Raw genomic sequence first — 24,978 nt, 5'->3', positions numbered from 1 at the left:
GGAAAACGTAAAAATAGAATGTTATGTATTGTGGTCTAGTACCCGGCATGTTGCAATAAAATACTATTGGACCGAAACAGATTGAAATACATCGAAAGAATCGGTCGGAAACGTGGAGAATAACAGAAAAATCGGTAACGTGGTTACGGATGCAACAATATCTAAGAGTCTCAAAAGAATATACTCTCAGCAGAAATTCACAAAAATAAGATTGAAGCATATAAAATAAAGAACCAACTATATAAAATGTTTAATAATAAAACAGTATACATATACTGTTTTAATTTCGGACTTGCATGTCCTTAATACTTTAACTTAGACAACGTTTGGGTCAGATGTATTATCAGACGGAAACATAGAAACACAGAATGTAAGTATATCAATATTAGACAGCTTTATTTTTATAATAATTATAATGACTTGGCACGATATGATATTCTCTGCTAATTAAAAAACTTTATTCTTAAGGGCACTGTTTAGATTTACTTAGTAATCGAAATGGCAGATTATTTTTTTTAAATTATGATGCCGTACAATTGCCAAGTCATTATAATTATTACAGAAATAAAGATGTCTAATATTGACACTGACACTCCAAAATAAATGGAGGTGGAAGAACTAGAACAAAGACATGACTATTTTGCAATGTATAAAAAAGTCAAAGAATTGACAGGGCAAGGAAGACAATGGTTTACAAATAAATTAGTAGGTAATAACAATCAACCTATAATGGAAGAAAATCAAGTTTGCAAGCACTGGGAACAATATGTGTGAGAACTGTTCGCTCCGCAAATCCCTAGAGTTTTCAACATCAAAAATGGATTTGAAAAAGGCACCTGATATCTTAACTTCAGAAGTAGAGAGAGCTATAAAAAATAGTAAAGTAGGAAAAGCCTGCGGCCCAGATGAAGTACATATTGAGATGCTCAAACTGATAAATGAAGAAAACATCTCTATGCTAACTAGACAGTTAACTGATTCAAAATCATGTTTATAAAAAGGAGATAGGTATAGGTTAGTATAATAGAAACATTATTAGATATAAAATTAATTTCTTTTAATAAAAAAATAATATACTGAGAGCAGGTACCTTTATAAAAATCTACATTTTCAAAACAATCTTAGCACCGGTTCTCCTATTACCATCGCCGGAAAGTACCCGTAGCGGGTAGAGAGCTAACTTTTAATTCATAGGGATTTTTCGAGATTTTTCATTTTTTCCTTTGGTTATAAGTTTAATGGTACCTAAAATGCAAAATTAGAAGCTTGTACCACTTCTAGAAGTACCTTAGAATGTTGATGAATGTGGTTGGGTTACTGTCGAAGTCAAAGAAGTTTTGAGTGACACTAATTCATAATCTAATCATTGTTGTTACATTCATGTACAAAAAAAATCAGAAGAGACCGCTTCGATAAATTCTAATTTTCCACCTTTTTCTCGATTGGAAAGTCAATTACCGGTAGCTACTAGACAGCTTAACCTAACTTTTAATCCATATGGATTTTTCGACATTTTTCATTTTTTCCTTTGGTTATAAGCTTAAAGCTACCTAAAATTCAAAATTTGAAATTTATGACACATCTAGAAGTATCTTAGAATTTTGATGATGTGTCAGTGAGTCAATGTCAAAATTAAAGAAATTTGACAAGCGATTATTCATAAACTATGAGGTATAATTACTAAATATTTTGGTAATCTAGCTAGCTATAGTCTGTAGTAATACAAAAATTAATCTTCTTGCTTTATCCACAACGAAGTTACAGGGTGGTCAAAGTGCCGCTAATACCTTCTAAATCCTAAAACTACTGAGCTTATACCGGATGCGTCTCAAAAGTGGCTCACCCCCTATAACTTTTTTATTTTTTCAGATAAAAAAACGAGATTTGGTATGTTAGTATATGACTTAAATTAGGATTGACTGACGTATTCCATTGTTTTCGGTCACTTCCTGTTTCACCGGAAATGACCACTTTTGATTTTTAAATGGCACCCTCGGTATTTTTTTACTTTATTTGATATAAAATGACATTCTGAATAGAATGCCATATCATAGGTCAACTGTTGATATTCTGGCTTAATAAAAAATTGTATTTTAAATTTCAATCTAGAGTGCCATGGCTATGTTAAAAACACTAATTTGTAATCAAGAAAGCCTTGGAAAAATAGATTTGATCGTCTAACGTTTTTAGTATCTTATCCTGGCCGGTTAAAAGACACCCAAATCGTATTTTTAATCATATCTCATTTTTTTTCAAATGGAACGAGGGTGACTCATTAGAATATTTGGAAAAAGCATTTTTTACGAATAATTTGATACCACACACTTGGTAGTTCGATTCAAATTGTCGTTATGAACCACTTGTTACAATTTCAAATAAACCATATTTGAAAATGTCAAAAGATGACATATGATAGGTCATTCTATTCAGATTGTCATTTTCAATCGAATAAAGTAAAAAAATTCCTAGGGTGCCATTTAAAAATCAAAAGTTATAGTCATTTCCGGTGAAACAGGAAGTGACAGAAAACAATTGAATACGTCAATAAATCCTAATTTATGTTATATACTAACATACCAAATTTCGTTTTTCTAACTGAAAAAATAAAAAAGTTGTAGGGGGTGAGCCACTTTTGAGAAGCACCCGGTAGATACAGGGTTAGTCTTAAATAAGTGCAAATATTTTCAAAGCTGGTTTATTTCGACCCCAGGAACACGTCTATGTGGGTTTTTTTCGCAAAAAAGATGTTGAAAATCAGGCATTTTCTTTGAAATTTCCCTGTATATTTTTCGAAAACTTTTTAGAACTGCCTCTTCACCGCAAATCTTCCCACGGTATAATTTCTTAATCTCTGATATTACCATAGTTACGGCTTTACTCTATGGTTACGGCACTAAAAGCGATGCAAAATTACAGAAAAAATCCGGTGGCTCTCAAAATTTAAAAAAAAACATTTTTTTTTAAATTTTCAAACTTAAATAACTCGGTTATTTTGGATTTATCTGAAAAATGGTAAAGAGAAAATATGTTTATTTTATCGAGATCTACCAGCCCTGAAAATATTTGCACTTATTTAAGACTCAACCTGGATAAGCTTAGAACAAGGCAACCAGTGAAAAAACTGGGTAACTCTAGTCTTCGAAATTCTAGTATGGAAATCCCCAGATATGGGAACTACTTATAAAATGCACCAATGCGAACATTCTCAGTGGACTACCTCACGCTTGACTGGACCCACTTCTTTTAACGGGTAGATGCTTTGCTTTCGTATATAAGCACAGTAGTTTTTAAGATTAGTTTAATTTAACATTTCTAGATTAGTTTAATCATTTTTTATACCTTCATGAGTCACGACATACCTATGTGCATCCTTATAGGACATTGTAGCGTTTTTTAAACAACTACCACTGCGAACGGCAGCTTTTCATCGGAGAGCAGTCGTGGATAAGGTATTTCACTGGAAAGAAAACTAATTAATAACAATAAACAAACAAAAAATAGATATTGGGCGCCAGGCATGTACAGAGAAAGAAAACACAGTTGTATATTACTTAAAACTAATGACTATATTTATTCATGATGTTCTTTGCTGGTACATGACATTGTAGAGTTCTAGTAAATATATATAGTGGTTATATGTCAAAGAAAGTGGTGGTAAGAGTTGTACTAAATATCTATGAAAACAACTATGATAAAATACAAGACATGTAAAGTTTAAGAGAATATATGAAATGTAGCATTACTTTAATTAATTTGATATATTTTATATGATGTTAGTTCAATAATAATATCTATAAAAAAGTAATACTATTACAAGACATAATGCAATGAAAGCTAAGATCTAAATTATATTTTAAATATTAAATCGACATGAATGTTCTTAACAATCTAACCACTAAACAGAGTCTGTACGATATCACTTAAGATGTACGTTATTGTTTAAGACTGAAGATATAGAAAATCTAAAACATAAAAACTAGAACGTAAATCTACACTTAGCTGTTCTTTATGTAATCTTGCTTCAAACAGTAACAGCGTGAGGTGGTCTCGCATCTCTGTACTGTCTGTCGGCGATCCTGTTGGCCAAAACAACAAAAGGGGCCAGAATGAAGACACCATGAATCAATACAGCCGTAGCTACTGACTAGGCTTAGAAATGGGAGCGAAGCAGCAAGGGGCTTACTCTGTATCCATACTGTGGCAATATGGGGACACTACCCGTACCTTGGAACACTACTAGGACCTTGGATAATGTCCGTAACTTGGACCATAACCTTGGACACAGTCCGTCCATAAGATAACGGTACAGGGGAACACTACCCGTACCTTGTAACACTACTAGGACCTTGGATAATGCCCGTACCTTGGAAATAGTCCGTCCATAAGATAATGTATGTCCATAAGACCCTAAAAATACGAAACTCTTGTTTAGAACCAAACAAGATCTAATAAACAAAATAAACCTACCTCGAATTACTTCCGGGAGCTCAATAATAAACAAAGAAACTGTCCTTTCTTCCATGTAACATTCTGGAGGACAAAAGCAAAAGAACACCAATGTGCCAGCAAAATACAAATACGAGTTAAGGTGGGTCAATCCAAAACTCTACCCTAAAAATATTCAGTAATAATATCGAATCTAAAAGGATAATATTTCAACTTTACCTGTTGCTTTGAAATAGCAGCTGATTCAGATTATACAGCAAGATTTAAATAATCACCATTTCTAAAAGCCGGGATGGTTAGGTTAGGCTACAGAGCGCTAAAAGCAAAAGTCAGTCCACAGCACAGAGAGTTGACAGAAGCGATGTTGACAGCGCCTCCACAGAGCGATAACAGGGTTGTGTCAAACGATAACAGGGTTGTGGACTAGAGAGCGTAAAAATTACGCCAAGCGCGTCAAATAAATTATCAGGCCTGAACGATACGGAATCCTGTGATGATAGGCCAGACATCATATATTATATATAAAAAAGACATGTAACGAACTAAAAACGTTACAACACTATATCACACTGCCATTCGGTCGACTTTATTTTGAACAATTACATAGTTTGTACAAAAACATAATAACTCATTTTGAATTAAAAAAAGTCTACACAATATATTAAATTATGATTCTCAAGTTGTCATTAGATGGTCAGAGTAGACCGGTTCGGTATTGAAATTTGACACTTGAAAACCAGTTTTGATGACGACCGGTTTTTCAGTCGGTGTACCGGTGTGGACGCCGACACCAGTGTTCTGTATTTTTTACCTAACTATGTCGAAAGCTTAAAAAATAACTGCTAAGTTATTAAATTGTATAAAATAACTACTAAGTTATTAATCAGTTGGTTTTATTTTCCATCGAATTTTTATTGTTTTGTGTGTTTAAAAATTTTCTAGTCTATTTTTAAATATTTTGTTTATTAGTTTTTGTGGATAGTTATTTTTTTACTGCGTTTTTTGCCTTTCGTATTGTTTAATTCTATATATTCTGGGTCAGATAGACGAATTGATCTATGCCAAATCAATTATTACCGATTTTTTTGGTTAAGTGCATGGTTACATAAGTAATTGAGATACCTTGAAGACCACATCTTCTTTGTATACCATTTGGTATTTTAGGTTTGACTGGTATGATGCACAGTAATATCTAAAAAGCAAATACTTTTGTTGTTTTCTAATTCTGATGTAAGTTGAATTTGTTTATTATAGGCATTAAGTTTTTTTTTCTTTTGTATATGGTTGTTTATAAAATCATATGTATTTAGACGCAAGGCACTAATAAGACGTAATGAGATTCAGCATTGTTACATATTATACTACTTTTTATTATAATACTATTTAGTTGTAGACTTTACTGTAAAAATGCCTTTTCAATCATGTTTTTATCATTAAGGGTGGCTGCAACGACGCCGACGCGCGACGTCCCGTAATGCTGTTGTTAAAACATAACCATTGGTTTTTATATATAAAAACAGGATTACGGGACGTAGTTGCAGCCACCCTGAAGAGTATACTTACTTTTACAATAATCCAGTTTATATACAGGGTGGTCCGAACTGTATATTCTGCAGGTAAAAATAAGTAAAAAAGTTCGTATAAATGTATGTCCTAAAATGCTTAGTTTCAGAGATACAGGGTGTAGAAGTTTCATTTTTATTTCGATTTTTTTTAAATAACTCCTAAAATAACGTCAATATTTGGATGAAAATTGGTGTCTGGAAGTTTTTTGATATCAGAAATTTGATTTTGATGTCAATATGACTCCTACTAGTAGAGGGCGCCATCTACGTGTGTTTTAACTGTTTTGAAGCGTAATAACTTTTTGTCCGCAAATATTTCTTTGTAAAAATTGCTACGAGCAACCGTTCTTAAGATATTTAGAATGGAAATAGTAAATACATGTCATATTATTGACGAAAATTAAACACGTTGAGCAGATATTTATATCACTGAAATAATAAATTTTGGAAATTTTTATTTTTTTAAATTAATCATAAATTTTTCTGCAAAAAATGATGACAAAACAGTTTCTGTTGAACATTTGGAACAAAACCATTTCAAATTTATGATTTCAGTCTAATAACTATTTAGTCAACATGTTTAATTTATGTCAATGATGACAGGTATTCATAATTTCTTTTCCAAATATCTCGAAAACCATTACTCGTAGTGGTTTTTACCAAGAGACCTTTTTCACGTAAAAAAGTCGTAAATGTATATTTTTTTACTCAGTAGTTTTACAGGTACAGACGAAAAGTTATTACTCTTCAAACCAGTTAAAAAATATGTAGGTGGCTCCCTCTACTAGTAGGAGTCATATTGACATCAAAATCAAATATCTTATGTCTAAAAACGACACCAATTTTTATACAAATATTGACGTTACTTCAGAAATTATTTGGAAAAAATCGAAATAAAAATGAAATTTCTACACCCTGTGTCTCCGAAACTAAGCATTTTAGGACATACATTTGTACGGACTTTTTACTTATTTTTATGTGTAGAATATGTTGCCGAAGTTTCCGGAATACAGTTCGGACCACCCTGTATATTTTTTTTGTCTTAAAACACAAAAATATGCAGGTCAACAGAAATGTACCTTATTTAAAATGAATTAATTAAACTAAAAAATAAGAATGAACAATTAGTATTTTGATCCGGTGTAGCTAAATTGTTTAACAAATATATTTTGTCGAACATTTGCACAAATTTCCTAATACTAGATATTTGAAGTGGTTCTATAACTGATTTTAAAACCTAGTACCCTTCAGAATCGTACCGCAATTAACTTGTATTGATTTTTGCCCAGTATTTACAGTTTTAATCATTTCACTAATAAGCAATGGTTTACATGAAAATCTCAATTTTGAAATGATCGAAAAATTGGTAAAAAAATTCTAAAGGTCTTAGATCTTTAGATGTTGTAGAATTTTACAGAAATTTAAACTAAGAATGGTCATATTTTAAAAACCACTGTATACATACATACATACAGCCGTTACTCGCTGACGAGTATTCGACACACATAAAGAAGATGGTCATGCAAGGCGTTTTCTTTCATGAACTTTTCTGTGACTGAAAAGCCCGATACGTGATGTTATCTGCCTACTACACTCCGGACATTCAAAAATCTCATTGCTCTGTTGCCTACTTTTTGGTTGTCGCTGTTAACTGGGTTTACCACTCTTCTCCATTGGGGTCTATTGTGAGCTGCTTTTTCCCACTCATTCTGCATGTTAAACCCCTTTAAATTTTCGTGGAAAATGTCCTTGTACCTTTTCACTTGTTCAACCGGCCTCCTCTTACCGTCTACAAGCTCACCGTAAAGCAGAGATTTTGGTATGCGGTTTTCTTGCATTCTGCATACGTGACCAGCCCACCTTAAGCGGGATTTTGTAACCATGACTTCAATACTCTCGCAGTTAGCTTTTTCAAGGACCAATACGTTTGAGACATGATGGAACCACCGGATTCTTAAGAGTTGTCTAAGGTTTGTTGCAACTTGTTTAATGCCTTTATGTGTCGGCGGTACGGGGTAAAATCCACTGTATATCTCCAATCTCAATTTTATGTCATATCTACTGTGCAATATATAGAATTTTAGTTGTTTTTTTTTAAATAAATGTGCCCACAAATTTTATTAAAAAAAATAGAAGTGAAACTTTCAAATAGGAAACTTCATATAGAGCTTAAAGTGTAGTTTTGTAAAACGACCTGTCTATCTATCTTTCTGCATGTAATATAACTTTAGGGACAACCAGAAAAAGTGTTTGCATTTTTAACTTTTGGCATACCTACCCGTGGCGAAATTAAACTAGCGTGAATATAAAACTTATTTTTTCGTCAAATTTACAACAACCAGGTCCGAGGTCCAAGCCAGTTTTTTTTTTGGAGGGTAGGATTATCGTTAACTAAGCCTGACATAAATTTATGTGCATATTTAAGCTGATATTTGAATTAATCCTGAACTGTTTATGAAGGAACGAATGGAAATGGACTTCATAGATATGCAAGAGCACGCAACTGACCAAAGCATTTAAATTTGCTTAGAGCGAGCCGAGAATGACGGGACAGTTGAAAATATCTCGTACTTAACTAGCAGTTAAGGCACTTTTTTAAGCACAGATACTGTAAAAATTAAATATGTTGCCCTCCTAATAATATTGTAATATACCTGGTGTAAAGAGGCAATAAGTCAAATAATAAATAACAAAATATAACAATCTAAATCTACTTTATTACAGCAAAATGCGAAAATTCGATATTTTATCATACAGGGTGGCCCATCGAAAACGTTCCGCAAGGCATAACGGCCAGGGTATTTTTTTTTCAGAAAATCATAAAAAAACACGTCAATTTTGTTTGTGAAGGGGACAACTTTGTGCCCTAAAAATGATTGCAAAATCTTCAACCCTCTAAGCAGGGGTGTCATCCCCCAATTTTTTTCAAATAGAAAGGGGGTTCAAGTGGTACCGCCGTGAAAAGGGCTTTCTATTCTCTATACATTCCCGCTTCGTTTTTGAAAATCGGTCGAGTCATTGAGAAAATATGAAGGATTGAAATTTGAAAAGTTTATTTAAACATTTACCAGAGTAAATGATAAGGATAAATTCTTCGACCAATTTGCTGTTTTTTCTTATTATTTCTAGATATTTACGCATTTTTTCACTTACCACAAGGTTGAACGATCAGGTGCGGTTGTTGCTAGATAGCTGTTCTGTGACTTATGCGTTGAAGTTTTTCTCAATATCGTTAAACTTTTTAACAATTATGGTGTACTCACTTGCAGAAAAAGTGGAAATAATCGAACTTTATTAACATTGAAAATGTTTCTGTTATCCTATATATGGGAGCCCAAATCGAATTAAAATGCTACATTTGCCACACCATGACGTCATATATACAAGGGTATAGGAAATCTTGGCGCAGCGGCGGCAGTCGGCCAGCGCGCGCAAAAACTATTACATCGCTAATTGTTTATTGATATATCTTTATTAGTTTAAAAGCAAAAAATATGGGGTTTGCTTTGTTACCTTGTCAAGACATAAGCGAAACTTATAAATTGTTTCTTTTTTTCATTTAGGCCTTCGTTTTTCGTTAAATGAAAGTTATATTTAAAAAAGTCCATTTTTAAACCAAATTTTTCATGATTGAAATGAGTTATTCATGTTTAAAGTTTTTTTCGGTCATAAGCGCTAATGGAAATGTTTTTTTGTAAATAATTATAAAAAATTACTCCCTACGAAGACTTTATTTTGTACTGGATCAAAAAATAAGTATTTGTTTTCTCTATACGGTGGTATTAATATATCGATTTTTGATGACAGTGTCCTTTTTCCCGGTCTAATTTTGTTCTACTTTTAGAATAAGGGTCCCCATATCACGTACTTGTACTTCCTTCCCTGAAAAATTCAGCTTGTGAGACCGAAGTGGGATACATATATAAAATCTCAAAGGTTTTCTTTGTTACATCCATCCCGCCGAAACAGCCTCACCAATCTTGATGATTCTTTTTTTAAATGAAAGGTATATATGTCTAGATTTGTTATGAAGTATTATTATATCGTTTAATGGGTATTTCATTATGTAAAACGAATAAATATTAAAACATACCTGAAAAACACCTACACAAAATACCTCCAGAAATCAATTATTTGTCATTGTCAGTGGTGTGTCAGTTAGATTATAGAGATTATATATCAAGTTTTTAGATATTTTAGGGGTCAGTTCTTACCACCAGCTTTAGATACATCAATATTAGCACAAAGATTCGTTTAAAGGACATTAGTGATTAGTGAATTAGTTATGCAAAGCGATTTTATAAAATTCATCCTCTTAGAGTGTAAAATTATGTCGAACGATTTGTTGTATGAAAATCATTTACTATCTGGTCTAGAAGAATGAAATTCTACAGAAAGAAGAATAAGAAGAGATATTTGAAATTCATCAACCAAATAGGTTTGCCTTTAATAGTTAAAAAATTATATCGTAAAGTGTAACTTTCCGTAAGATTCTTTATCTATCATCGATCATGATCTGTCATCATGTTAACCTGATGTTTTGTATGTTAATTTCTTTTTTTGCTTGTTTGTTTTACGGATAGGTGCGATCGCATAATTATTATTGATTATTGATAATGTTTTTTTACTGTTAACATTACTACTTTTTCAGTGAATGTTTAAATCTCTTGTTTTTTGTTAAGTTCGTTATTTAAACATGTATGTAATACACTCATATTAACACTAATCATATTTTTACGTTTTTATTCATCATTTTCAATGCCCCCCCGGTTGCATCTTTGTAAAGGACTGTGAATTTTTTAAAAATAATGAATGTAGCAATCGGGTTGCGCAGATATTCGACGAACGCCATCCTGACAAACACCTTTATGGCAAAATTGTTCACGAGTTAGTAGAAAAATTTCGCGAAACTTATTCCGTTATGAATAAAAAGAGGCAGAGGGAAAATCCTGTAGTAAATGAAGCTATGGAGATATTCGTATTGGGCCAAGTTGTCATGGATAGTACTCTGAGTACAAGAAAATTAGCCAATGAGCCCGGCCTGAATCTTACAAGTGTCCAAAGGATATTAAAAAAACACAAGTTCCACCCGTACAAAATTCAGTTAGGTACAAGAACTCAACGAAGACGATTTTGATCGTCGCATGCAATATTGTGAAACTATGAGTCAACGAGTGGCGAATGATAATAATTTCCTATTTAATGTGTGTTTTTTCGGATGAGTGTACTTTCTTTTTGAACGGTGTCGTTAATCGGCACAACTGTCGGTACTGGGCTTAGGACAACCCCAGGGTTTTTCACGAGGTGCACACACAAAACCCTCAGAAATTGAACGTGTGGGCTGGTATTTTTGGAAATTCTAAAAAGTTCAGTTTAACGATATTGAGAAGAACTTCAACGCACAAGTCACAGAACAGCTATCTAGCAACCACCGCACCTGATCGTTCAGCCTTGTGGCAAGTGAAAAAAATGCGTAAACGTCTAGAAATAATAAGAAAAAAACCTCAAATTGGTCGAAGGAATTTATCCTTATCATTTACTCTGATAAATGTTTAAATTTTTTCAAAAAAAAAACTTTTCAAATTTCAATCCTTCATATTTTCTCAATGACTAGACCTATTTTCAAAAGCGAAGCGGGGAAATATAGAGAATAGAAAGCTCTTTTCATTGCGGTGCCACTTGACCCCCCTTAGCATTTGAAAAAAGTCGCTTAGAGGGTTGAAGATTTTGCAATCATTTTTGGGGCAAAAATTTCTCCAAAAAAGTTTTCCCCTCACAAACCAAATGGACTTGATTATGTTTTTGGATTTTTTGAAAACAAAAATACCCTGGCCGTTATGACTTGCGGAACGTTTTCGATGGGCCACCCTGTATATTATAGGAAATCAGGGAGTTAGAAATATCACACAGATTTTCCTAAGTTTCACATTTTGACATCAAATAATTAAATATACAGGGTGTTTCAAAAAACATGTGCCATCTCTCGTAAGGAGATTCCTGACGTAAAAATAAGATTTATTTTTTATATCGACATAGGTCCGATTCTGCTTTGTTTCGTAGTTACAGGGTGTTAAAGTCTTAATACTTTTTCGATTTATTATAATTTTCTTCCTTATACCTTTTCTTCCTTCTTCTTATAAAGTACTTTTAGTGATTCGAATGAAATTTTGAGGGTAAAAGCACAAACTAGTTTGTCTGTGGTCAAAGCTATTTATTTCTTTAAATGAAAAATTTGAGAAATAGCCGAGAATAACAAGTTGTTTTTTATGTCGTCTGTAATCCAATTTAAAGTAAAAACTAACTCCGAAGTCAAATTTTACTTAATACAAATTTAAATAAATCCCATATGATGCTCAGTTTATGTGACACAATTTTTATTATCAATCTTATCCAAATCAACGCAAAAAACTAGCTTAAGTCTTGTATGATGCCATCTGTTGTACTCTTTATCCAGAATCTCATTGTTTCTATATTTATAAACACAACCAAACTTATATGATATGAGAACATTTTGTGTTTATGAATAAAACTCAGTCGTTACCCAAGACCTTTAATGAAGAATAATCCATGTAGCAATAAAAAAATTATTCAGTTCCCACAATAAACACAATGGTATTTTTTTGGTTTCTGAAACGAAATGAGATTTTTTTTTGCAATTTGTCACACAAAGTGGTCTTTTTGTTCAGTTGTGACTCTTTAAAGACTTTGTCTAGGCCTGTTCTTGAGAGTTCCTTGTTCAAAGTACCTTGTATAGGTTTTCGATACAACACTTTGGGTAATGCCTACTATCTCTGCTACGTCCCTTTGGGGCATTCCTTGTTCAGTAAGAGCAATAATTCTTTCCCTCTGTATATCTGTTAATCCAACATAGGCATTTATTTTTTGGATCCATTGAAAATTACCGGACAATCGTGATTTTACTACTGAACACAAAATTCACAAGAAAACAAGTCGCAGCAGTCGTTTATTCTTTATTATCATGATTTATTATAATTTTTCATAAATTTCCAGTTGAGTAATTACAAAGTTATAATCATATTTTAATGTCCTGCTCGGGTGTATTTAATTATTTTACAAAATACAGATTAAAATAAAGTTATTTATTTTAATTTGTTAGTTAATTAATGTTCAAAATTACAACTGTTAATCATGTTATTTGCATATCAATTTATCTGTATAATTATAAATTTATTGAACAAGTAACGTTGACACTATTTAAAGTAAACACATTTCTGCAAATATTTACATTTATCTACAAAATACTCTGGCCTGATATAATAGAGTCGTCAGTAATTATTTATTTAATAAAGTGTTGCAAAAAATAGTTAATAAAGCTTTATATGGTATTAAATCGTAATTACAATTAGTGACGTATTGGATTTAGACTTTTTTGATAGTGTGATTTTATGGCTATAATTTTATAATCGTTCTAATGTAAGTAATAAATTCTTAAATCGTAATAAAATTCACATAAGGTCGTTTGTGTACTAGCATATAAATGTCATATCGAGGAAATTGCATGTAAATTTTAAAAATGATCAATAGGTACTATGTTCCCCATTTTATTGTAGAAAAAAACTTATTGCAACATTTTTAAAGAACTCCTTAAAATGAAGTATTCTGTTGATTTTGAACAATTAATAGAACCAAGAGTGTGGTTCAAAATTCAGTTAGAACACAGGACTTGGAATTCAGTTGGATACAAAACAATCTACAGTCAGATGCAATAAAAACGCAACTGAGAAAATTTTGATCAAATTTAAACTGTTATATTTTTGTTATTTTTAGCCCTATCTTCATGGATTTTTTAGCAAGCTGTATATAATTATATCAACTTTAATTTGTAATTTCAGTTTTTTATAAACTTTAGTATTTGGCATATTATACAGGGTTAATCGAGGGGTTGTTTTTTTACCCTAACTTTGACACACCCTGTGCAATAATTTTGTGTGTAAATTTTCCTGAAATATAATTTTAGGGTCAGAACCAGGTCTCCTGAGCATTTTGTTTTATGGATCATGTCAATACATGCCTTGGTTAATTTTTAAGAGCAAAATGAACTTGCCACCAACAATTTGCAATTTTTTCAATTATAATATTTTTTTGAATTTTTTTTTCAATATGACAAGGCAGCTTTGGTGATTATTGTGAACTATATACTACTATGAACTGCCCATCATGTTCTACGTTTGGGAAATGTCTGGCAGGAGAGTTAGAGGTCGCGAAGCGTTACCAGCGTCATTAAATGAACTTCGCTTGGTCCTTAAAGAAGAATGGAAAATATAGCGCAATATGATATATGCAGCCTCAATGACAGTATGAACAAACGTATAGGCAGTTATAGCAGCGAGGGGAGGCAATACAAAGTATTAGGATATTTTTTACAATTTTTTTTCTGTTTGTATGCTTCAGTATTACAGATGTTTTCCTTAATTATCGTTAGTTCTGTTATCGTTATTAATGTTTATTAAAACCAGGACTGTATCGTTAGTCTTTAAACTTTTTTTTGAAATTTAGTATATAGTATCCGATGCAGCGTAATATGACGTTATGATAATAGTAACCAAAACCACGTCGTCTTTTTAAAAAATTACATCAAAAGTAATGATTAATGATAACTGAAAAAATTGCAAATTGATCGTGATCAGTTCATTTCGCTCTTAAAAATTAACCAAAGGATACATTGAGGTGACCCAAAAAAACAAAATGCTCAGGAGACATGGTTCTTATCGGAAAATTATATTTTAGGAAAATTTACATACGAAATTATTGCACAGGGTGTTTTAAAGTTAGGATAAAAAAACAACCCCTCGATTAACCCTGTATAATATGCCAATTACTAAAGTTTACAAAAAACTGAGTTTACAAATTAAAGTTGATATAATTATATAGTTTGTTAAAAAGTGCATACAAATAGGGCTAAAAATAACAAAAATATAGCATTTTAAATTTGACCAAAAACTTCTCTGTTGCGTTTTCTTCGCATCTGAGTGTATATCATATCAAAGTCATGATTGTACAAAACCCCCCCTTTTTAATTTCCAGAATGCTCTTGAGGCGCTGCTAATCCTGTGCTGAATTTCCGAGTCGATATTGGCCTTTTCCGAAATCAACTACCGAGGTAATTGAATTCCGCTACATATTCCAATTGTTCTTCTCCGATTTTTATAACATTGTTGTGATCTTCCGGGGGAGTACACATGATTTTAGTTTTATCGATGTTCAGATTAAGCTCCAAAGCCTCGTATGTCCTAGAATTATTACGGTATATGTGTTCAACATTTCTTGCAATTGCTGTAACGTAATTGCAACTAGAGCACAGTCATCAGCCTATTGAAGTTCTGTGATTTGGTTTGGTTTGGTTGCGAATTTTGTATATGTTTTTGCCCTTAATCTTTTTATGTTGAACAGACCGCCGCCGCGCCGTCGTATCTGTATCTAATGCCCAAACCTCTCTCCTGCAGTTTGCTGTCCACTATAATGTAGAGCCCTGCCATGAATATGTTGAATAGGAGAGGCGCTGAGACACATCCCTGCCTAACTCCTGTGTTTGTTAGGAAGGGATCTCTCAGTGATCCGTGATGTGACACTCTTGACTTGTTGTTATTATGGAGGCTTTTACACACTGTAAGAAATTTGTTGGGTACTCCGAACTTTTTCATAATTGCCCAAAGTGCATCTCTGTTCACAGAGTCGAAGGCTTTTGTTAGGTCGATAAATGCAACATAAAGGTTAGACTGCTGCTCTTTTACTTTTTCCTGTACTTAGTTGGCGGATGAAGAATATGGAATTGACGGTGCCGCGGTTGATGCGAAAATCCATTTGCGATTCTGGAAGGATTTTTTCTATATGTGGGTGCAGGCGGTTTGACATATTTGCAAGAATTTTTCCTCCGATAGCTAGTAGTGAAATTCCTCGGTAGTTTCCGCAGTCTGGTGCACTTCCTTTGTTCTTAAATATATTAGCGTTGCAAAAGTCTTGAGATACCTCTTCACTTTCCCATATGACATCGAAGAGTGCCTTAAGATGACCGTTTTTAAGTTCCACTTAAGTTCTTTACTTGCACACTTACAGATTTCCGTCGGAATCGCGTCACAGCCAGCTGATTTGTTGTTTTTATGGAGTCCTTTATTTCCTGTTCTGTTATTGGGATATCTAAGCCCACGGCCACACAGAAAGCGTGTTTTGCGTTTTTAGCGCGAAGCGTCTTTAGCGTTTTCTAAGATGAGACCCCGTCATAGGCGGACGCTATATTTAATAATACAATAAAAATAGATTTAATAAAATAATATTTAACTAGTATTATCTAAACATATTTTTATAAAGAACATCTATTGTTTAGGTAGATTCTATTAAATTCAAAAATTTGAAGGAAATGTTTGAAAAAGTGTAATTTGAAATGTTGAAAAAGTAATAAATTAAAGGAATATTTTCTTACGCGTAAAAAATAGATTTTTTATGCGTAAAAAGTGTTTTTTTTCTGCGTAAAAAAGATTTTTTGACAGAAACAAATAGTTTTTGACGCCTAAAAAATAGTTTTTTACGTGCAACAAATAGTTTTTTACACGTAAAAAATATTTTTTTTGTGTAAGAAAGGTTTTCTACCAGAAACAATAAGTTTTTGACGCGTAAAAAATAGTTTTTTAAGTGTAACAAATAGATTTTTACACGTAACAAATATTTTTTTTGTGTAACAAAAGGTTTTTTACTAGAAACAATAAGTTTTTGACGCGGAAAAAAAATATTTTTTTACGTGTAACAAATAGTTTTTTACACGTAAAAAATATTTTTTTTTGCGTAACAAAAGGTTTGTTACTAAAAACAATAAGTTTTTGACGCTTAAAAAGTAGTTTTTTACGTGTAACAAATAGATTTTTACACGTAACGAATAGTTTTATACGCGTAAAAAATAGTTTTCTACCAGTAACAAATAGTTTTATACGCGTAAAAAATAGCTTTCTACCAGTAACAAATAGTTTTATACGCGTAAAAAGTAGTTTTAACGTGTAACAGTTTTATTCGCGTAAAAAAATAAAAATAGTTTTTTACGTGTAACAAATATTTTTTTTACACGTAATAATTTGATTCACTTTTACAAAATTAGTATTAAAATATCAATATTTTTGATTAACACGTGGACTGCTCACGAATACACGTCGCGTCACTACGTATTTCTAAGCCGTTAACACGTTTCGTTACAACGAGCTCGTGTGTCAGGGCCGTCTCACTAGGTCGTATGTCACGGCCTCCAATTTTTACTCCCAGCGCGCGTAAAGAAGTTTCACTCCAAAATGTTTCATAAATCATGTCCTAAAATTGCATTAGCAACTAGAAATATTTATTATTCTATTATATAATTATAATTATTTATTATATTATATTATAATTATAACAAGTACTAATCACAACACTACAACATAAAAAAAACTATACACATATAAACTAAAATTCGTAAAATAAATGGCAAATAATAATAATTATTTTTACACACACCACTGGCACTAGCAGTAGATTGTGTTTGTCTCCCAATATATGCTCCGGCCCGTCCACAATTCAATTCCAGCATCTTTTATCTTCGTCTCTTCAACGCTAACGGCGCCGATCTCGCCTATCTCTTTCTCACAGGATTGATTGTTGGACGGGCCTGGAATCCACGAGCTTGTGACGTTACTAATTGACATCTTGATAGAAACTGCAGACCTGCCGCGTCTTTTGCGTGTTTTTAATGGACACAAATCGAAAAAAGGGCTTAACATGGTAAAATCGCAAAAAGCGCTTTAGACGCAAAGAACGGAAAACGCTAAAAACGCTTTCTGTGTGGCCGTGGACTAATACATGCCTGTCATGCCATATCCTTAACCAAGGATACAACCCCAATATGTAAGCACTCAACACAATCAGTGGCGAAGTTACGGGGGGGCTTCTTCAAGGAGGACTAATCGGAGGACCTTCGGAGGACCTTCGGAGGACTAATTCAACATTTGGGGGGGCTAAGCCCCCCCAAATGTTGAATTAGCCCTCCCAAAATGTTTGAGGCTCTATGCAATACAAGCTCGATTACAGTCGGTCCCTGGTCTGTCAGTGTTAATATGTCACTCGATAGTTTAAAGTTTAACCTAGAAATAATTCTGCGAAAACAATATATTGTGATATTGTGATGTATATATTTTAATGCGAAGGTCTGGGTGTTTCTTATTTTATTTTTTAGTCATATTTAATATCTGTATGTTTATTATTAAAATGTATATATCAGTTATACTTAGTTCTGTTTAGTCCATGTTTATTCGATATTGCCACTAAAGCATTTAGTATTAAATACTGTGTTTTCATCCTAATCTTACCTAATGTTATGATCAAAAGATGCCGGGGCTTAAGCCCCCCCAAAATCAGAGAGCTAACTTCGCCAATGAACACAATACCTCAGTATAACAGCATCGGTTCTATATTAGTGTTAATTTAATTAACAATAACATATCTCCAAGCATAAAATATAAGTAAAATATTCAGGATATTGTTTTATATCAAACACAGGGCTTATGATTCAACGTTTTACAGCTGGCGTCGTAGTCTCGACGCAGCTGCTACAAAAGGATAGTTTATATTAGACAGGCCTCACAGTATTGTTTAGAAGACGCCACAGAGCTTTCTATTACGACGCCGCCGCCGGTCATCATGCATAAGACAAGTTCACTTTTCTCTATTCTCTCTGAAATATTCCCTCGGAAATAAACGAACAGATGCCGAATAATAGAAGATAACTAGATAGATACCGTAATATTATTAAAATAATTTAATATTGTTGTTTGAAGTACTTAGATATATGGAAGTATCACTTATCTGGTTCTATTTTACTTCTGGTTATTTTTACCTTTTTTATTTATGTACAGCTGGTTCCAAAAAAAATGAATACGACTCTTTACACATTTTTTTTCGAACATTTGGGCTATACACTGCCTAATTTATGTGTCAAGTATGTTGACGTTTTAAGGTTATTGTGACATTGTATAAAACAAAACTTTGCTTTTGACAAAGTGGCAGATAAATTTTTCAGAAGTCAGCATGGCATGAGTAGAGAAATGGAGGACTGGTATCATAGAATATACTGCCCGAAATAATAAAAATATGTTTTAAATCGTATTCAATTTTATTGGAACCAGCTGTACTTTAGTGCTGAATAACGAAGAAACTGTTTGTATTCGATGCACTTCATGAGTGTGTAATTTTTGCGAATACAGTGGAGCACAATGAGAAAAATGCGACAATATAAACATTACACAAGTTAGCCTTGAGCTTATTGTTCTGGCAACAACGGTAGAAGATACAGTTGTCTCAAATCTGCATATAATTTTTGAATGCAGTATGAGACATGCCTTTTTCCTATAGGTAAAAGATCCGTCTATTATAACGCTCAGAGTTTTCGCTTGTTCTACCACATCCAGTATGGGTTAATCACCATTAATTGATAACTTAACCTGGCCGAGAAGATCCTAATAATGATTTCTGCCTGCAAACAACATTTTTTTTTGAGGGTGAAAGCAACGGACAAGACAGATGACAATAAATTGATATAATCTATCCAAAAAAAATCCTATATGGGTATTTCGACACTGCACTGCAAGAAAATCTACAAAATAAAATAGTTATTTTTTGTAAACACTTCTGCGTTAAACCCAAACGGACACTACTTGTCAGAAGTTATGCTTACAGTTATACAAATTTGCCTAACAAAGAAAAAAATGCTTAACGTTTCAGAAAGTTTATCTCTTTCCGTCGTCGGAAGCAAAAAAAAAAATACAAAGAATAAAGAAAAAACTATTTAAAATATTTAAATTCAACTACACTACACTTTGCTTTTTTAAAACAGATACGTCTAAAAGAAACCGTTGACTTTCTGTTAAAATGACATTATATCAAGTTAAACTTCAAAATTAACAATTACTACCTGATAACAATTACTTAATAAGGTAAAACCAAAAAGCTCCAAACTTTCTGTATGATTATTTTTAAATTTTATGTATGTTATGTTTATTTATGTTATGTTCTTTAAAATCAAAGAAACGATTGCCATACATTACTAACATCTACAGATGCATGAGCAATTCATTTATTTTTATTAGATTGAATTAAAAAAGCCTCTTTTATTTTTCTTTTAGAGGCTATCGCTTCTTTCATTATAATTTTGGCGTTATTTTATTCTGTGCCCTGTGTCCCATGAATGTTGACAAATCTTAGATTTGTGAAAATCTCCCTTTCTTAAATACTCTTTATGTTCTTTAATTCTAACATTTAAAGGTCTAGATGTTTCACCAATGTAAAATTTATCGCATTCACATGGGATTCGGTATATTACATTTTTTTACTCTAAAAAGGATTAACCATTTTAGAATACCTACGCAAATTTTTCTCAAAATATCATTAATAAAAAAGTTTTTCCCATTGTAAAGACAACCCCGAGACATACTGTACACAGAAACAAATTTAACATGTTTTAAATCACTAGTACTTTTAATATATGTAATATACCCAAATAGTTTCCAAGCTATTACAATTTATGCATATATTGAAAAAGATGAAATTTGTTTTAGTACTTACCTCTACTATTAATTTAAAAGCTTTCATTCTAGTTTATTTTAGTTTTCTCAAACTAAAGAAGATCCTGGTTTAGTTTACTAAACTTTGATGTAACTAAACAATTGCCTGAAGAAGTATCAGAAATTTGTTCGTGAAACAATTTTCATCTGTATTATTTTCAGTTTCAAAACAAGAGTAAGTAATTTATCTTGAAGCATCTCTCGAGAGATTCATGTCATAAATCACATTGTTATATCGTTTATGTAGGTATAACGTTAGTCTGTGGTATAACTTTTAAACTCGAGTTTGATATTAAAGTATGATATACCTATAGTTCTGTAGCATTTTCATTTTCCAAATACTACTTTGTTTTATTATTAATTTACGTCGAAATTATTATACATTTCTACAACACTTAAATTTCGGGACGCTCTCTATCGAAAATATTTAATTGGATCGTACCCTGGTGTATCGACGAGACAGAAACGTCAAAATCGTCACCTCGGATTTGGCCGTTGCCGAGTTCACTGAGAAAAATTTATTTGGCTGGTATTTTTCACTATATGGGGAAAATATTGTAATTTTGTTATCCCATAGATGGATGAAGGCCCCATATAGCTTTTGATTGTTTAGATTTTAAAGGATCAGTAGTTTTTGTAAGATTTTCTTTGACATTCCATTCGTTAGAAAAAAAACTTTTACATGCCTTTCTTTTAGATTCCAGTTTTTTCGATGGCAAGTGTATTCGAACAAGAAATGTTAAATTATTACTTAGTACTTAGTGTGCCTTCACAATGAGGTAAATTAATCCCTTCGTAAATTTATCAAGTTTGTTTTTAAATGTAAGGTTAACTTATACCGTGCATTTCTTTTCAGGTTTTTCTTCAAGTTTTTCTTCAGATCTTTGTCCATATTTTTCTGCATATTTTTCTAGACATTTTTGTACAATTTTTTCTGCAAGTTTTCTACGCATTTTTCTAGAAGTTTTTCGCCGAGTTTTTCTACAAGTTTTTCAATCACCGAGGTAATAAGTAGCAGCCTGTTCGGTTAGATTTCAGCTCTGCACCCCTCTGAGGAGAAGTTGGATGCTGTGATGTTTTTTTTATCATTACGAAGATCCTTTTTTAGTATATATTTATATAGAGTATAATTTGGTATACAAGGCCAGAATATTTTTTATAGTAAACTAAACTTTTATTAATTTGATTTTAGATAATCATTAGTGTGTTAAGAAATTAAATATTCTTAACATTTTACATTTAACCAGTTAAGTACTTGCCTTCAGCATTACTTTAACCATTAATTTATAAAGTTTAACATTCTGTTACGATTTATATTTTTTAACACTTTAAGTATTTGCCTTCAGCATTGCTTAAATTTTACTTGTATTTGATTATTAAAATAATCATGTTATATTAATTGATTATTCGGATTTAACATCTATTTATGTTAACCTTTTATAACATTACAATCTTTGACCTGTAAGGGCAATCTTGGGTACAGATTTTAATCTTTTTCTCTTAACTATATACAAACAAAAAGGTTTATGAATCTTCGAAATAAGTCAAATAAAATTTAAATATTTATTATTTAAATATAACCAAGACCGTCTCTAAAGTATTTTTTTTATATTGTAATTGTTTGAATAATATTTGAAAAGACATAATTTGATTTTAGGCAAGTTTTAAGATAGAGATTCTTAAATATAATTCTTGTATATTAATATATATAACTGTTGTGCCGAATAGGTACCGAATAATTTCTAACAAGAAATAAATCTTATTTTTTTGGGTATTTAAATTGTTTCATTGGTTGATCCAGTTTCTCAAAATATTTAATAGCTATACCAATTAGTAGTGGGAACTATCGAATGAATACTATCGAAACATTCGATAGTTGCAATTCATTCGAATAATTCGATAGTTAGTAAGAAAACATTCGTTGAAAACTATTCGAATAAAAATTATCGAATAGATTCCGTCATCTGCCTTGAAACATTGTATTCTAGTAATTCGGCAGCAAAAACCATTCATTTATAAAATTCATTCATTTATGAAATTCATTTATTCGTCAGGATCGATTATAATAAAATATTAACTGAATTTTAGTTGTCGCCCGGCGACGTAGGTTTCTTTCCGAGAAACCCGACAGCGGTCGGTGGCAATGCCACAAACGTAATGCTATGAAAGAAGCCGGCATCTTTGATTTTTTGCGGAGTCAGATAAAAATAAGGACACATTATTTTTTTTATTGAGGTACTAGTATTTACACAGAAAATACATAATGAAGGGCGCTGTTGCCATATTTTGGTATTAGTTGATATTAGCAAAGAATATTATTGTTTGGCTTTAGTTAGTTAGGGATACTATGTCTATATATTCTGCATTTTTTTAATTAATATTCTGTTGTTACACTGCAATAATACTGGTTATTTTGGATGTAGGAAAATGATTTTTAATGTTTTTAAGCAAAGACTGGTTTAATAAATAATAATAACAGTAATAATTTGTTATACCTATTAACAACAAAATTTAAAATCATTTAATATAAACATTATTTTAAGTAGTAAATTAGATGTCAAAATTATTTATATTAGATCCTATTTAAAAATAATATAGTCTCTAAATTTTTTGGCAACGTTGGTTTATTAAAGAATAATAATTACAGAACTAATTTGTTATATTAACAACAAATTTTAAAATCATGAAATATAAACATTTATTAATTTTCTAAGCATGCAATGTAATGGAAGGAAAATATAAATAAAAAATTGGAAATCAAAATTATTTATATTAGGTGCTTTATATTACTATTTAAAAATTATATTTACTTTTACTGGCATTTACTTTAAAAAATAAATGAAATATTTCTTCGCAAAAAACTACATGTAAGAGAATTAGAATAAACAAAATACAAACATTGTTAACCTTTCTTTTAAATTGGCACGTGTAAAACTTTCATTTTAATTTTCTCACCCCATAGTTTGAGTTCGATAACCCCATTTACTCAACCACATTACTTAAATATGATTATTAAGTTCAACTAATTCATATTATTAAAACATCTAAAATACAAATATGTATTTTTAAAATTAATTGTAAGTTCATCTCATCTCTCTTAAAAATTGCTACTTCTCGAAATTTCCCATTAAAAAATAGACCATATACCATATAAAATTAAATAATTGAAAGATGGGACTACGAAAAACCACACAAATTTTCGGAAAAATTTTGACCACCTGCACATGCACACAATCGTCAATAAATAAAATTAAAAAAAAAACTACTATTTTAGTATTTTAAATATTTTAATAAACGCAAAAATAGCACAGTATTTATACGGCGAAGTTATACAAATTTGGAAGAACTAATAATGCACTGACGCACACAAAAATCAAACGAATACTAAATTTCATTTACGAAAAGCATTCGATAATCGTGGCTCAACGATAACCATTTAGTCGCACCGCGAGGTTGTCACATATGCTTTAGTATACAAATGAATGAATGATTTTATTCGATAGTTGAAATCATTCATTCAGAAACCATTCGATAGTATAATTCATTCGATAGTTCCCATCGCTAATACTAATTTTAGTTTCCATTCAATTAATACACTTGTACAAATTTTCTTATTTCAGTTTGTACTATCCTTTGTAAGTATCAGCATCTTTTTGAAATAAGAGGCGCCCTTTGGTATGCAGTGTAAGGTATAGGTGGGTATCATATTTTTAGCCAGGTGCAGAAGCAAAAGCTTGTTCCCACCGCCTCCGATATAAGAGTAGCCGTTTGCAACATTTTGACTTAAATTTTCAATATAAGGAAAGTTTTTGTCACAGTTCATATCAAATAAACTTTTAGTCACGCGATTAAGCTTGACCGGCACGACGGCGACGTTGCCCACTTTTATTTTTTTTAATCAAAATATTTTAGGAAACAAAAATAAATTAATTATAAATATATAAACAGTTATTATTTACATCAACAAAACTCACCTTCTTAACAGCACTTAAAAGACATAAAGGTCCGTTACTGCCGCTTTCATATTTAAAATATTCTAATAAAGTTTTTTACGGCTATTAAGCTATCGTGTACACTTCGCACTAAAAAAGGTTCTAAAAAAAGAATGTTCGATTGCAAGGTTTGTTAGTAAACATTTTTAAGCCTGTTTTCTTCAACCAAAAACTCGCAATATAAAACTAAAGTGCCAAAACGAATGACAATGTCAGAAAATAAATAAATAATTGTGGCAACTTGACATTTTTTACAGCAGAGCTACCACCTGAATCCCCAGCGGGAAATTTAAATTCCAGTTAGTCAGCCCGGCGCCGAATATGTCTATGGTTGGCAACAATGAAACTAGAAAATATTTTCGATTACGTAACTAATAGTTCAAT

The sequence above is a fragment of the Sitophilus oryzae genome, unplaced genomic scaffold, assembly GCF_002938485.1.
Source record: "Sitophilus oryzae breed Bouriz unplaced genomic scaffold, Soryzae_2.0 scaffold_1620_pilon_pilon, whole genome shotgun sequence".
NCBI classification, from domain to species: Eukaryota; Metazoa; Arthropoda; class Insecta; order Coleoptera; family Curculionidae; genus Sitophilus; species Sitophilus oryzae.
The sequence above is the reverse complement of the archived record's forward strand: the minus strand, read 5'-3'. Positions refer to the sequence as shown.